The 15,538-nt window shown below is 50.3% G+C and overlaps 1 long non-coding RNA gene across 1 annotated transcript; it reads right to left on the reverse strand.

Moving 5' to 3' along the window:
- Positions 1 to 325: 325 nt before the first annotated feature.
- On the reverse strand, positions 326 to 1,683 carry LOC145540770 (uncharacterized). Its single transcript, XR_014078546.1, has 2 exons — positions 1,584 to 1,683; positions 326 to 865 (listed from the first exon to the last, which is right to left on the reverse strand). It is a non-coding gene; the product is annotated as an uncharacterized LOC145540770 (long non-coding RNA).
- Positions 1,684 to 15,538: the final 13,855 nt, after the last annotated feature.

A 15,538-nucleotide genomic window follows, 5' to 3' on the forward strand; every position in this document is an offset into this window, starting at 1 on the left:
CCACCCTCCCGCCCTCCCCTTTGCCTCCCCAAACTCTCGCTCCCACCTGCCTCTCCAAGCCAGACTGCAGCCAAGGCAACCAGAGGCTGTCAAGCCCTGACGGCTGCACCTGCAGGCTGATGGCGCTGATTGGCACCTGTCACAACCCCAGCTTCTCAGGAGCCCCCGAGGCCCGGCCTTCATCTGTCCCGGCTGCTGCCTGTTTCCAGAGCCCGGACGCGTCCACCCGCTCAGAAAGGTGGCTGATTTCCAAAAGCCCTTCATCTCTGTCTTCCCTCCAGGCCTCACTGGGGACAACCAGCTCATTCCAGAGAAGCTCAGACACACTGTTCTTCATCTTTATTGAACTTGGCTTTGCGGTTCTTGTTGCTTTGGGGGAGGGGGGGTGGCTGTGACAGCGGCTTGGAAGGGCTGAGCAGAAATTGTTTCTTGCCCACGTCTTACCTTGTTCTATTAGAAAAACATGAAATCTCTTTCCTCTCCTTGTTTTTGTTTGTTTTCCTTCTCGCTAAGACAGAGAGGGAAGTGGTATTTGATGACAGCTCTGTTTGGGTCTCAGCTACAAGTCGTGAATGTTTGTGAGGTTAGGCTGCTGAAGACGGAGTCCAGCTGCTACAGAAGATTAAAAATAGTCATTGGTATGACCTCTGCTTCCGAGGGTGATTGCCCTCTCTCTGTGTCTTCTCGACACCCAAACAAATTAAGCTTGGAAGTTCCTTCAGGTGTCTAACTTCAGTCTCTCCTGCTGCAGCTCAGTCTTTTTGAGTCAAACCAATTCCCATCCTCTCTGCAGAAGTTGATGATGCATAAGGATATCACACGCAGTCTGTCTTCCAGCAACAACCAGCCATGGGCAGCCTTCTACCTGGTGGGACAGATTTCAAGGCCTGCTGTTCTGCTAAATGCTGAAACAGCATCTGGAGTGCCCACCAGTTCAGAGCACTCTGTAAACATGGTGACAGCATCTCCTCGTCTGCAGAACTTTCCTCAAGAACAGACCAGGGACATGGGCAGACAGATCTTGAAAGACGTGATTGCTGTACCTCTCCAGGAGGAATCTCCCATAATTCTCCAACTCTAGGGAGCAACAGAATCACCTACTGATGCAGTGGGTGTTTTGGACAATTTTTTGTCCCTCCAACAAAAAATTCATGTGTCGGCAGTCCAGTGGTTAAGACGCCACACTTCTAATGCAGGGGTCGTGGATCTGATCCCTGGTTGGAATGTGCAGGTGAGTGGGTGGGTTGGTTGGTGGATAGATGGGTCAGATGGGTGGGTGGGTGGGTGAATGGATGGTGGGTAAATGCATGGATGGATGGATAGACAGAGAGATATAGATAGCTATCCAAAATTCAGGTTACAAAGGAAGGGAAAAGGGATGAAAAAAGGAAAGACCCCTAAGTCAAGCTTGATGGTCATCACAGAGAACAAAATAAAGGCAGAAGGAGTGCCCCCTCTACCAAGATCAGTGAAAATCCTGCTTCATTTCTAGGTCTCAACAGAATTGCTATAACCCCATGAAGCCCAAATCAGTTCTAACTAGGGGGGAGGAAGCGGGAGGCTGTGGGGATTGGGTCACTTGCCTTTTTCCTGGAAGAAGGGAGTGTACCCTGGAGCCTAGCACCCTCCTGAGAGGTCCTGCTGACCAGTTGAGAGCAGCAGCCTTGCTGGGGGACGTCTTCTGGGAACCGCAGCTGGCCGGTTGCCATGGGTTCAGGAGTCCGCGCGCCCAGAGCGGTTGCCTTGGGGACGCTGGAAGAGGCAGCATTTCCGGCCAGCCCAGGTGAGCAAAGAAAGAATACCAGGGGGAGAAAGAGCAGACTAGCCAGGCCAAGGGGAGAGGGCTGCAAAATTAACCACACAGCTGCTCTATTTGTCTGTAAGAGGAGAGTCAGTCTCCACCAGCTCCCACCCGCTGGGTGGCTGGGATAAAGCGGATGGGGTGAGAAAGTCCTTCACTGCAGCTTCATCAGACCCAGTAACTCATGCTTGAGTAACTCGGAGCTTACTGGGATGACGTGGGTAAGTGCAGACATGGAGGTTCACGTTATGATGAGCCTGGGAGTGAGTGGGAGAGGGGTGTGGCTAGCTGAGTCCCCCAGCCAGCGGGGACAGCCGCCCCTGCCTCTAGGGATTCTCCTTGATCACCTGTCTTGCCTGAAAATGTCCAGGTTGGTTTGCCTGGGCATCACGTGTCACTGGCACCTGCAATAAGTCACCATCTGGTTCTCTTCTGTTGTTACTAACTGGGGTTCTTGGCCTCTTTGATCAATAGAAATTGATCAGAGGCCAGACAAGAAATTCAGGCAAGGCTTTACTGGGTCCCCTGTTGTAACAAGGAGGGAGCAAGAACAAGTAACAGGTTCCCTTGCTCTCTCCCCAAGGTGGGGAGGGGGCTGACTCCTTACATGGGGTGAAGGGAGGGGTGGGTCCAGGGGTCGAGCAGGAGGGGCGGCCTAGGTGGTTTGCCCACCCCTTCCGTGGTGCCCTGTGCAGGGGGCATGCTCCCTTCCCTACTTTTGTTCCCTGCCCTGTAAGAGTGGCAGTTGGGGATTTTTGGTCTCTTTGTACATCTTCTTGTCCGTGACTTGCCCCGCTTGCACATGCGCAGTTAGTTTCAGCCCCACACTGTTTCTTTGCATTTTGTTGCTGGAGGAGATGCAAGCGCAGGTGCAAGCCCTGCATCAAGGTCCCAGGTCCCAGCCGGTCTCGCTGCAGGTCAAAACTCAGAGCCTTCCCTGCCCCCCAGCACACACGCGCTAAGGAGCAGCAGCCCCCCTGGTCCCCAGCCTCAGGCTCTCCGCGGGACCCCCTGCCACCCTCACCCTCCCCGCCTCGACTGGCCAGAGCAACCCTCCAGCTGGCTTCCCAGTGAGCTGTCGGCCACTTGGAACAAGTGGAAACGGAGCGTGACCTGGAGAAGGGGGACACTGGGCCTCCTTTCAGGCCAACATGCTAGACTGTCTGGCTGTTTTTGGATGTGGTTACACCCAACTGTGGGCTTCCCAGGTGGCACTAGTGGTAAAGGATCCCCCTGGACTGTGTTCAATATCTTGTTTTGTTGTTCCCTTGCTAGTGAAACACCACCTCCCCAATCATCTCCTGCCAACAAGAAAAACTTCTTGTGTTCCCACCTCCCTTCTGCTGCCTCTCTGACCACCTCCCCCCTTCATCCTGACAAGTGGAAACCGAGTCTTCACGTCCATGTACTTTCACTGCATTAAAATTTCCAAGTTTGTACTTTTCCCATATCGAGTGCACTTTGGGTGGAATGTGCATGTTGACATCTGCAGAACCCCTTCACTGCACAGGTAGGTGGCCTGCAGCTCTGCTCAGTCACACGAGCCTTAGGGAATGCACCCTGCCCCTTGTCCTCCTTATGTTTCAACACCTGGGATCCCATGGGCTGCTGTTACAACCGAGCCAGGACCAACTGTAACAACAGCAACACGAGCACTGCCCCTGGGACAGCATCTCCCTTTTATAAAGCATCTCCTACCTGCCTAGGTGTAGACTGACTGCTTTCCATGTGTGCATGCTCAGTCGCTGAGTAGTGTCTGACTCTTTGCGATCCCATAGACGGCAGCCCACCAGGCTCCTCTGTCCATGAGATTCTCCAAGCAAGAATACTGGAGTGGGTTGCCATGCCCTCCTCCAAGGGATCTTCCCAGCTCAGAGATCGAACCCAGGTCTCCCGCATTGCAGGTGGTTTCTTTACCGTCTGAGCCACAGGGGAAGCCTCTTAGCAATTCTTGCAGCATCCTCTTGAATATGCACTATTGCTCCCATTTTACAGATGAGGAAACTGAGGCCTGGAGAAAACTCACTGGATTTAATGTCATACCAAATTTCGTAAAGGAAATCAGCCCTGAATATTTATTGGAAGGATTGATGCTGAAGCTGAAGCTCCAATACTTTGGCCACCTGATGCAAAGAGCTGACTCACTTCAAAAGACCCTGATGCTGGGAAAGATTGAAGGCAGGAGGAGAAGGGGGTGATAGAGGATGAGATGGTTGGATGGCATCACCAACTCTATGGACATGAGTGAGCAAACTCTGGGAGACAAAGGAGGATAGGGAAGCCTGGACGATAGGGAAGCCTGGACGATAGGGAAGCCTGTCGTGCTGCAGTCCACGGGGATGGAAAGAGTCAGAAATGACTTAATGACTGAACAACAACTAGGAGACTGGGCACGGTAACTATTTTTCAGTCTGCTTAGGAACTTGCCTATCGTCAGAAGTGTTAAAGAATAATTTTCCCCAAAAAAGGCAAAATCATGATTCTCCTACTTTAACATGTATTAAAGATTTTATTTGGCTTAGTAATTAGTGGGGAAACTAGGCAGATGTTACAACTAATCCAGAGGAAAAATCTAAAAAGTGTAATTTTACATGGAGTGAAGGAAAGTGGAGGTGAATTGACAAGTAGTCGGAAACCGGCTCTTTCCTTAAGGAAGAGGGAAATCTATTGAACCACCAGACAGAATTTATTTGCATGTCTATAGACAAAGAATTATTTTGCATTGCTATCGGTTATCTACACCTCACAGGACCGTAAAACAGTGCAAAGACGCTGAAAGGCTAGAATCAGACAGCCTACAAGGATGTTCTCTGAACAGCCCGGTTGTTTCCATCAGTGACACCCTGTGATCTTTGGGGATTTATTCCAGGTTTCCTCATGGGAACAAGTCTAGACAATCTTAGCGCCTCATTCTGCCTGATAATAGCAGTTAATATCGGAGTGAGAAATCAGAATGCTTCCCTGATGGCTCGGTGGTAAAGAATTCACCTGCAATGCAGGAGATGTGAGTTTGATTCCTGGGTTGGGAAGATCCCCTGGAGGAGGGCATGGCAACCCACTCCAGTATTCTTGCCTGGAGAATCCCATGGGCAGAGGAGCCTGGGGGGCTGCAGTCCATGGGGTCGCACAGAGTCGGTCACAACTGAAGTGCTAACACTTTCCCGTCAGAGACAGAGAGCAAGATAGCAGATCGGGCTGAGGACCCACTCCAATCCCCGGGGCGCTGATGCCGCCCTCCCCCCACACACCTCCAGGGGATGGGGATGCTTCTAGAAGGTTCTAGAAGCCTCTACAGTCCTTCCCCCCGCCTCAGATTCTTCCAGCAACCCTTTCCAGCTACCAAAGCCAATCCTTGTCACTCTTTTCTTTCTTTTTCCTAAGTGCCTTTGAGTTGTATGCTTTTCCATGAAGAATCTTGACTTATACAGCTATTAAGTGACAAAATGAGTTTAAAAACCTCACCTGCCTAAAATGCATAACTGTGTCTTTCAGCTTCCTCACCTGCAAATGGGGTTATTATTGTACCTACCCCGCTGGGTTATTATGAAGATCAGGTACATCCATCCATCTAAAGCTCCGAAAAGACTGCCTAGCGCCTAAAGTACTCACTCAATACAAGTTCATTTTATCATCAGCTCTATTTGGCCAATGGATTAACTGAGCCGAGGATGTCATGAACTTCACCCAGAGTCATGGACTTGCCACCATTTAGGAGCAAATGGCAGGATGAGCTGTTGAACCTGGGCAGTGATCAGAGATGGCTGGCTTCTCTTGGACCCTGGAGAAGCCGTCTGAGGGCCTTCCCTGGAGGTCTACTGGTAAAGACTTGGAGCTTCCACTGCAGGGAGCACAGGTTCCACCCCCGGTCGGGGAACTAAGATCCCGCCTGCTATGGGGAGTGGCTAAAATAAATGAATAAATAAACTGCCATTATTTTTTCCAAAAAAAGTCATCTGCTTTCCCCCTCGTCCCCTCCAGAGCAGAGCAGGCAGCTGTCCTGGGAGTCTGGGTCAGGCAGGGCTCAGGGCTGGCGGGTTCTGGGGTCGCCTCCTTTGGCAGCCTAGCTCCTGGAGCTGAAAGAACCACGGGCAGCTGGGGCCTCCCGGCACTGAGGAGCAGCAGCCAGGTGAGCAGGTTGGTGGGGAGCACCAGCCGCCACCCAGCTGGCATCTGCTGCAGATGGACCTGCTCCCATCTACCTCCCCAGGGGCCCCCCGAAGCACTGCACACCTGGCCGCCGGCCCTTCTCCCTGCCATTGCCACCATACGGAAGCATAAATCCAGTTAACGTATCCAAAAAGAAAAATCAAAATGTCAGATCTGCAGAGATGGTTCAATTGAAGGAATATTGATTGTCACGGAGAATATTCTCACTTTATTCACCTACTTAGCCTGCTCCCCTAGGCGCAGATGAATTCATCAAATATTGTCACAGCACATAATAATGCTCTTCCCCAGGGCTGCTGTGATCTGGTCCTGCCCACCACGCCTGTCCCCATGGGGATGACAGAGGGAGAGAGAGGAAGGTGTTGCCAACATGTGATCATGGCACGTTCCCCTGGACATGGCGTTTTCCCTAGAGCATCCATTCTGATCTTCAGGACAGCCATGGAGGGGAGCAGGGTGTCATGGAGGGGTGAGATGATCCCATTTTCCAGGTGGGATCAGAAAGATTAAGCCATTCATCAAAGTTCATGATACTAACCAGCTAGGATTTGAACCTTGGTTTTCCAACTCCAAATTCAAAGCCCCTTCCACTCCACCACGCCCTTTGCTGTGGCTGGTGGACTGATCCAGCCAAGACTGGAGATGGGTGGAGCCCTCTCGGCCTCTGTTCTGCTTGGCCAGCGCCATGATTATGCACCCACTGTTTGCTCAGCCTTGGATGTAGAATCAAGGAGATGATCCATAAACCTCTATGGGTCTCCTGATCAGCGTGGAGAAGTAGATGAGGGTTTTGGAGACTAATAGAGTTGGAACTCTGAGAATACCACAACTGACCCCTGACCATGGGAAGTGAGGGCTTATCAAGGTGAAGGCAGCACAAAGGCTGGAGAACCCTGAGAAAGTAACACAAAACTCATGGGGGCATCTTGGCCCACCATGACCTAGTTGCTGAAGAATCCATCAAGAAGAGGAGTTGGGAGTCATGAATGGACCTAGAGATTGTCATACAGGGGGAAGTAAGTCAGAAAGAGAAAAGGAAATATTGTATAATACAGCCTATATGTGGAAACTAGAAAAAATGGTACAGGTGAACTGATTTGCAAAGCAGAAATGGAGTCACAGACATAAAGAAGAAATTTATGGACACCAAGAGGAGGAGGAGGAAGTGGGATGAATTGGGAGATTTGAAATAATGTAATCACACTTCTGGGGCTTCTGGGTGGCGCTAATGGTAAAGGATTTGCCTGCCAATGCAGGAAACGCAAGAGATATGGGTTTGATCCTTGGGTTTGGAAGACCTCCTGCAGTAGGAAATGGCAACCCACCCCAGTATTGTTGCCTGGAAAATTCTACGGACAGAGGAGGCTGATGGGGCCGCAAAGAGTTGGACGCAACTGAGTGACTGAGCACACACACATACACACTGCTAACGTATAAAATGGACAACAAATGAGAGCCTACTGGATAGCACGGGGAACTCGATTCGATGTTGCGTGGTGACCTAAATGGGAAGGAAATCTAAAAAAGAGGGGATATGTGTATAAGTATCACTGATTCATTTTGCTGCACAGCAGAAATTAACACAGCATGGTAAAGCAACTATACCCTTGCAAAAACTTAATTTAAAAAAAGGAGAGGGGTTGGGGGCCAAGCCCTGGAATGCGTCTGCCCAGTGAATTACGGGTTCTCTCCAGACACGTCCAAGGAAAACACAGCCCTGGCATACTTAGACCAGCATTTCTAAAGAGTGTCCCGAGGAACAGGAGATCTGAACGTCTATTAAATGGATTATGTCTATTCAGGACTTCTCACATCCTTTATCATCTTGATGACGGTGGTGATAATAATAGTAATTGTCCATGTTGACTGTAACCCAATCCTCCCAGCGCCCTCTGTGTATTAACTCATTTGAGCCTCATGGTAGGTGCTGCTGCAACCCCCATTTAGTTGTTGTTCAGTTGCTCTGTCGTGTCTGACTCTTTGCGACCCCATGGACTGCAGCACATCGGGCCTCCCTGTCCTTCACCATCTCCCGGAGCTTGCTCAAACTGCTCAAACCCATGTCCATTGAGTCGGTGATGCCATCCAACATCTCGGCCTCTGTCGTCCCCTTCTCCTCCTGCCTTCAGTCTTTCCCAGCATCAGGGTCTAAAAAAACCAAGACTCAAGAATTCTTGTGACGATGGACCAAGATGAGAAGGCTGGAACTGACAGGCTGGGTCACTTCTTAGCGTGACTCTGCGAGGCAGGTGTAGGATGCAAAACTCCCAGACTTCTTCAACACCTCTATACCTGCTCTGGTTTTGCCTCTCTTGGGACTAAGGAACCATGGAATATCTGAGAACTCTGGTTTAAACAATCGACCTGACTGACTGGCTTGGAGCCCCCATTCAACTGTACTCTTAGAAGCAACGGCAAGTTGCTATGCCCAGCAGCTTCTGGGCTGTGGCTGGTCTGAATCCAAAGCTGGGAGCTCCTGGGAAAATCCAGAAATGCTGGCCAGGCCAGGGCCAGGACTTCCACCTCCCTGCCCTCTCTCCTGGCCGCCTTGAAGCAGGAACCGAGAAAAGGAGGATGGACTCCAGTCTGTTTCCCCTCACCACCACCCTAGACTGAACGCCAGATCTGAAACCTCCCAGCCACGTGCAGAAAAGGACCTTTCCAGGGTTAGATTCAGCCCAGAAGAATAAAGATGCTAATCACTTTGGGCAGCTCCCCGCAGTGTGGCCACCTGGGGCTCAGTCGCATCCCCCTGCAATTTCTGGCTTGCTCTGATGCCTTGGCTGGCATCCCCAGCAGGTGCAGGAAGTGGGGGACTGCATTCCCGGGAGCCTTTGCCAAGAGCCCCAGTCCCTCCGAGGGAGAGGGGGCTTTGGCCTCAGTCGGAGCATATCAATGGGAAACCGTGGTGAGAAGACATAGCCGGCCAGAGCTGATGATGGGGTAATTAATTCTACTTAAGAAAAATGTTACTAATAATTAAAGGTACTAATTAAGAAAAATTGGATCAGCTGTTTGTCAGTGCAGGGCAGAAACTAGAGCTTCGATGACGCATTTCTCGGGCAGCATTCTGCTGGGAGTGGGCGGGACGAAAAACACAGCAGACACTGTCATTTGAGGGGTCCCGGAGAAGCCAGAGGGGCTACCAGCTGGAGAGGGACTCGGGGAAGAATGCAACATGGTGGGTGTCTGGCAAGGTGATGATGAGTCCAAGAGGCTGGAGAAGACTCCAGGAGATGCCAGTGCAGGTTGGAAGGATCCAGACCACGGCCCAGTATACACCCGTTCTCTCCAGAGTCCAGGAAGGCCGGGCTGGAGGAAGCAGTAGAGAGAGACTCTGGGGTCCTGGGGGGTCTCTGAGATGAGACGGAGCCAGCGGCAAGTCCGGTGACGGGAGAAGTCACAGCTAGATGAGCCGGATCAGGGGTCAGGCGGGGCCAGGAGGCGATGGGCAGCAGCCGGGTCTTCAGGGCTCTGAACTCAGGTCAGGTGAGCGGACAGCATAGAAAGACCCAGAACTGGAAGACAGAAGCACTAGCTGAGGCAGGGCTCCTCGGTGTGGCTCTACTGATGTGGGTTTCTTTGTTGTGGGAGCCTGTCCTGTGCATCACAAAGCCCTTAGCTGCATCCCTGGCCTCCATCCCTGGAATCAAGATTGCCGGGAGAAATATCAATAACCTCAGATATGCAGATGACCCCACCCTTATGGCAGAAAGTGAAGAAGAACTAAAGGGCCTCTTGATGAAAGTGAAAGAGAAGAATGAAAAAGTTGGTTTAAAGCTCAACATTCAGAAAACTAAGATCATGGCATCCAGTCCCACCACTTCATGGCAAATAGATGGGGAAACAGTGGAAACAGTGAGAGACTTTATTTTGGGGGGCTCCAAAACCACTGCAGATGGTGATTGCAGCCATGAAATTAAAAGATGCTTGCTTCTTGGAAGAAAAGCTATGACCAACCTAGGCAGCATATTAAAAAGCAGAGACATTACTTTGCCAACAAAGGTCCATCTAGTCAAGGCTATGGTTTTTCCAATAGTCATGTATGGATGTGAGAGTTGTACTATAAAGAAAGCTGAGCACAGAAGAATTGATGCTTCTGAACTGTGGTGTTGGAAAAGACTTTTGAGAGTCCCTTGGACTGCAAGGAGATCCAACCAGTCCATCCTAAAGGAGATCAGTCCTGAATATTCATTGGAAGGACTGATACTGAAGCTGAAACTCCAATACTTTGGCCACCTGATGAGAAGAGCTGACTCGTTTGAAAAGACCCTAATGCTGGGAAAGATTGAAGGCGGGAGGAGAAGGGGACGACAGAGGATGAGATGGCTGGATGGCATCACCGACTCAATGGACATGAGTTTGGGTAAACTCCGGGAGTTGGTGATGGACAGAGAGGCCTGGCATGCTGCAATCCATGGGGTCGCGAAGAGTTGGACATGACTGAGCGACTGAACTGAACTGAACTGAACTGGCCTCCATCCACTAGATACATCACCCGGTGATGATCAAAAGTATCTTCAGGACTTCCCTGGTGGTCCAGTGGTTTAGGACTCCGCACTTTCAGTGAAGCAGTGTGGGTTCAATTCCCAGTCAAGGAACTAAGATGTCAAGTGCCACGTAGTACAGCAAAAAAGTAAATAAAAATAAAGAATCTGAAAAAGAATGAATATATGTATACGTAAGACTGAATCTAGAGAAGGAAATGGCAACCCACTCCAGTATTCTTGCCTGGAGAATCCCGTGGACAGAGGAGCCTGGTGGGCTGCTGTGTGTGTATGGGGTTGCAGAGAGTCAGACACGACTGAAGCAACTTAGCAGCAGCAAAACTGAATCACTTTGCTGTACACCTGAGACTAATACATTGTAAATCAACTATATCCCAATATAAAATCTTAAAAATTACATTCAACCTGATTGTATAAGATGTGATTATTGCCTCTTTCCTGTAAATGTTATTTCAAATTTTTGTCTTTTCCCACCACTTTCCATTAAAAGGCAGAAATAAAGAATAAAAATTGCAAAAGCAAGCAAAAGCTTCCTTCGATTTAAAAGTTTGTTAGTTTTCTATAAAATGCGTTTCAGGGACACACGCTTCCAGTGGTAAAGAATCCGTCTGCCAATGCAGGAGACTTAAGAGACTCAGGTTCAATCCCTGAGTCAGGAATATCCCTGAGGAAGGAAATGGCAACCCAGTTCAGTATTCTTGCTGAGAGAATCCCATGCTGCTAAGTCTGCTAAGTCGCTTCAGTCGTGTCCGACTCTGTGCGACCCCATAGACAGCAGCCCACCAGGCTCCGCCGTCCCTGAGATTCTCCAGGCAAGAATACTGGAGTGGGTTGCCATTTCCTTCTCCAGTGCACGAAAGGGAAAAGTGAAAGTGAAGTCGCTCAGTTGTGCCCGACTCTTAGCGACCCCATGGACTGTAGCCCACCAGGCTCCTCCATCCATGGGATTTTCCAGGCAAGATTACTGGAGTGGGGTGCCATTGCCTTCTCCGAGAGAATCCCATGGACAGAGGCAATTAGTCGGCTACAGTCCAAGGGGTTGCAAAGAGTCGGACAGGACTGAGTGACTGAGAGCACACACACACTATTATTGTTGGTGGGGAACTTCTGAACCCCTGTTGAAACTTAGCAAAATCTCTGAGGTACTTGATAAACTAATTCCCAGGCAAAGAAAGCAACTACTGTTAGGGCTTAAGGCCCACTGGCAAAGGTTGTTTTAAAATAAAGTCACAGGCTATGAAAAAGATTCTTCATAGCATGCCACATCTCTTCCAAGTAAAAATCAATTTGAACCAATTCAGAGAGAGAGAGAGAGATGAAGAGGGGAAATTTTTTTTTAATAAATTTAACAAAAAGAGAAGCAAACAAACAGAAAAAGGCAAACAAATGTATCTGCGGACGCTGCCAAATGTCCCCGGGGATGGGGGGGGTGGGGGTGGGGACAGAATAACTGCCCCAGGTTGGAAAACACAGAGCTGATTTTAAAAATCCTGCAGTACCTTGTCATGACAGAATTCTGGTTTACTCCTCCTGAGGCAAACAGATGCTGCCCTATATACACACCATCTAGACCCCAGACCCCTTCCAGCTCATGGCTCACCGACCTGCAGGCCCAGGTCCCTCACTGGATCATTCCACGTCCAGCTGGACCGTGAGTCAAAGGACAGAGTGGGGAGGGCTGTTGGGGAGATTTCGGGGGCCAGCCCTGGAAACGTCTGACATCGCTCTAGCCCTCGGGTCACGGGCCGTACCTAACCACAAACGGGAAACGTGAGCCGGGAGGAGGCCCACGAAGAGACCCCAGACATGAGCCAACAATGACCCACCGGCATCACGCACCTCCCGGTCCTGGCCTTGGCGGCCGGCCCATCTAACCCTGGCCAGCCCTCGGTTTTCTGCTCTTCAAGAACCCCCTTCCACAGGCAAAATGTGTTACATCCGCACAATGGACTAAGAGTCAGCTGTAAGCAAGGATGACGACCTCACACGCGATGCCACACGCATGACCCTCAAAAACCACGTGCTAAGTGAAGGAAGCCGGACATAGAAGGTCACGGATTGCGTGATCCCGTCTGTGTGAAAATCCAGAAGAGGCACAGAAAGCGGATTAGGGGCTGGGGCGGGGAGAAGGTTTCGGGGGTGCTGCTAATAGGTGTGGGGTGTCCTTTGGGGGAACTAGATAGAGGTGATGGCTGCATGACATTGTGAGGGTATGAAATGCCATGGCCGTGTACACTTTTATTTATTTATTTATTTTATTCTTCTTGGCCACACTGCATGGCATACGGGATCTTAGTTCCCCGAACAGGGATCAAACCCACAGAGGAAGTGCAGAGTCTTAACCACTGGACCGCTGAGGACGTCCTGCCTTGTACACTTTTATCTTTGTGTTTCTAGTTTGTTTGTTTTTTTAATAAATGTAGCCCAGTGGTGTAGCCCAATGGTGTAGCCCACCACTTCTCTGTTGTTTAGTAAGTTTTTTATTTTGGGCTGTTCTGGGTCTTTGCAGCTGCGCGAGGGCTCTCCACAGCTGCGATGTGCAGGCCTCTCCCTGTGGTGGCTTCTCTTGTCGTGGACCATAGGCTCTAGGGCTCAGGGGTCGTGGAGCACAGGCCTCGTTTCTCTGGCATGTGGAATCCTCCCAGACGAGGGATCAAACCCATGTCCTCTGCATTGGCAGGTGGACTCCTTACCACTGGACCACCAGGGAAGTCCTTGTACACTTTTAAATGGTTACTGTTAGCTTACAAGACTTTTACTTCAATTTTTTAAAAAAGGGAAAAGGCCCCTTCCAGCTCCGGTCTTCAGTGGTTATTTAAGATCCAGGAGAGGCAGGAGCTAGACCGAGGTGCCAAAAGTAGGAACACAGGTGCTGTTCTTTCTGAAGATACACAACAAGGAAAAAAAATTTTAAAGGCTCTGATCCTACTTCGTCTGTCAAGTGAGTGCAACGTTAGCGAGGCTGGTAAACTGGAACGCTCTTTATGAAATGTCGGCAGACGCTGTTACTGAGGCTCTGTATGTGATCTCGTTGGTATTCTCCCAGATACGGCTGGGACGGGGCCGGACAGGAGTAAGTGAGCTGCATAAATATGTGTGCATTAAGGGCAAGCCAGCTCGAGGGTTCTAAACACAGTGGCCCACAACAGCCATTATTATTTAGGATAATGTAAATTAACGATGAAGCTGCTACCCTGTGTCCTGGGCTCCCAGTACTGAACTTTGACATCTTTCGTTCATGCTCGTCACTCGATCGTGTCCAACTCTTTGTGACCCCATGGACTGCAGCCCACCAGGCTCTTCTGCCCATGGGATTTCCCAGGCAAGAATACTGGAGTGGGTTGCCATGTCCTCCTTTAGGGGATCTTCCCAACCCAGGGATCAAACCAGCATCTCCTGTATTGTAGGCAATGCAGGAGCCATCTCGGAAGCCCCACGATGCACCTTACATGCAACTAATGAGTGAATCCTCTCTGCAACCCTGAAAGGTAGTCAGATTATAACTGTTTACAGACGAGAAATGTAAAAACTGACTGGTTAAATAATTTGCTGTATTAGTTTTCAACCGCTGGGCAACAACTTATACCAAACTTGGAGGCTTAAAACGTGCAGTTATCGTCTCACAGTTTCTGTGATCAGGAGTCCAGGCATGGCTCCTGGGTCCTCTGTCTTAAGGCTGCCACACAGGTGCCGGCTGGGACTGGGGTCTCATCTGAAGGCTTGACTAGGGAAGGATTCATGTCCAAGCTCATGCGGTTGTTGGCAGGATTCAGTTCCTTCAGGGTTGTTGGACGGAGGGTCTCAGTCCCTAGCTGGCTGTTTCTAAAGACCACCCTTAGTTGCTTGCCACATGAACCTCTCTAACATGCTGGCTTGCCTCTGCTCAAACAAAGCACATGAGCCAAGAAGGCAATGGAATCTGCTAACAAGACAAATTGCAACCTTAGGGTTAGCCGAATCACAGAAGGGACATCTCATCCCCTTTGCTGTGCTCTGTTGGTTAGAAGAAAGTCGCTAAACTGAGCCACACTCAGGCATGGTTGGGGATCGGGGGAGGGGAGTGGATTACACACGTGCATGAACATCGGAATGAGGGGATCATGGGGGCCACACTCCCCAAATATCCATGGGTAGCAAAGGGCTGAGCCACCTACGCCTGTAGATGTCTTTCCCAGGTTCATATCATTGCACTGCACTCTCTCCGTGTCCTGAGGGTGGAAAGCAGGGGACGATGGGAAAGAGAGCGGGGTCTTCCTATGGGATAAAGGCTGCATTGAGCCCTCCCCGGCCAGCCCTCACTGATGAGGCTTGTCCTACAGGGTGAAGCCCGGGAGCTAAGGCTCCTCCAATATTCCTGGTGTCCTCATTACAGCCACGTGTGGTGCTGCATTTTAATTGCCTGGCAGAGCCCTAAGCACTGAAGAGGAGGCTTTCCACATCCTTGTCATCATGACTTTTAATAGGCTGGGAACATTTGGGGCTCCTCAAGCCCCAGGTAAACATCTCCCCTCCCAACACAGGTAGTTCAAGTCTTCTTTATTATACCAGCTCTGTAGACCTGCTGGGACCAGGGGCAGCACCTGCTCTGCCCAGAAGCTGGTACAGTGTGTGCCCAGGATGCGGGTCTTCTGAGCATTTCTGGGAGGAAGGGATGAAGGACTCAACTCATCACCATCAGACCTGCTCAAGGAAGGACCTCATTTTATCCCGAAATCCCTGGCAGATGGCACAGTGCCCAGCAGGTGGGCCTCTGTGGATGTGAAATGAATTCATGGTCACCCAGAGGGATTTCTATGCAAATGCACTGGAGCACTGCAAAGCCAGGTTTGAGCAGAGAAATCTGGTCTCCACCAGCTTCTTATCTTCCTTTGATCCTTGAGTGAGTGGGACATTTGGGGAGCTGGGGGGACTGTCTAATGGCCAGAAGACCAAGGAAGAGATGAAGGCCACGGAAGGAAGCTGATCCTGGGTTTCTGTAACTACTGAGTGCCCCAGAGATGTAACTATACACAAAATGGCCCTCCCCAAACCCAGAACCACCGCTGAGCCTCTGTGCACCTCC

The sequence above is a fragment of the Giraffa tippelskirchi genome, chromosome 3 (assembly GCF_054371585.1).
Source record: "Giraffa tippelskirchi isolate mGirTip1 chromosome 3, T2T-mGirTip1v1.2.pri, whole genome shotgun sequence".
Taxonomy (NCBI): Eukaryota; Metazoa; Chordata; class Mammalia; order Artiodactyla; family Giraffidae; genus Giraffa; species Giraffa tippelskirchi.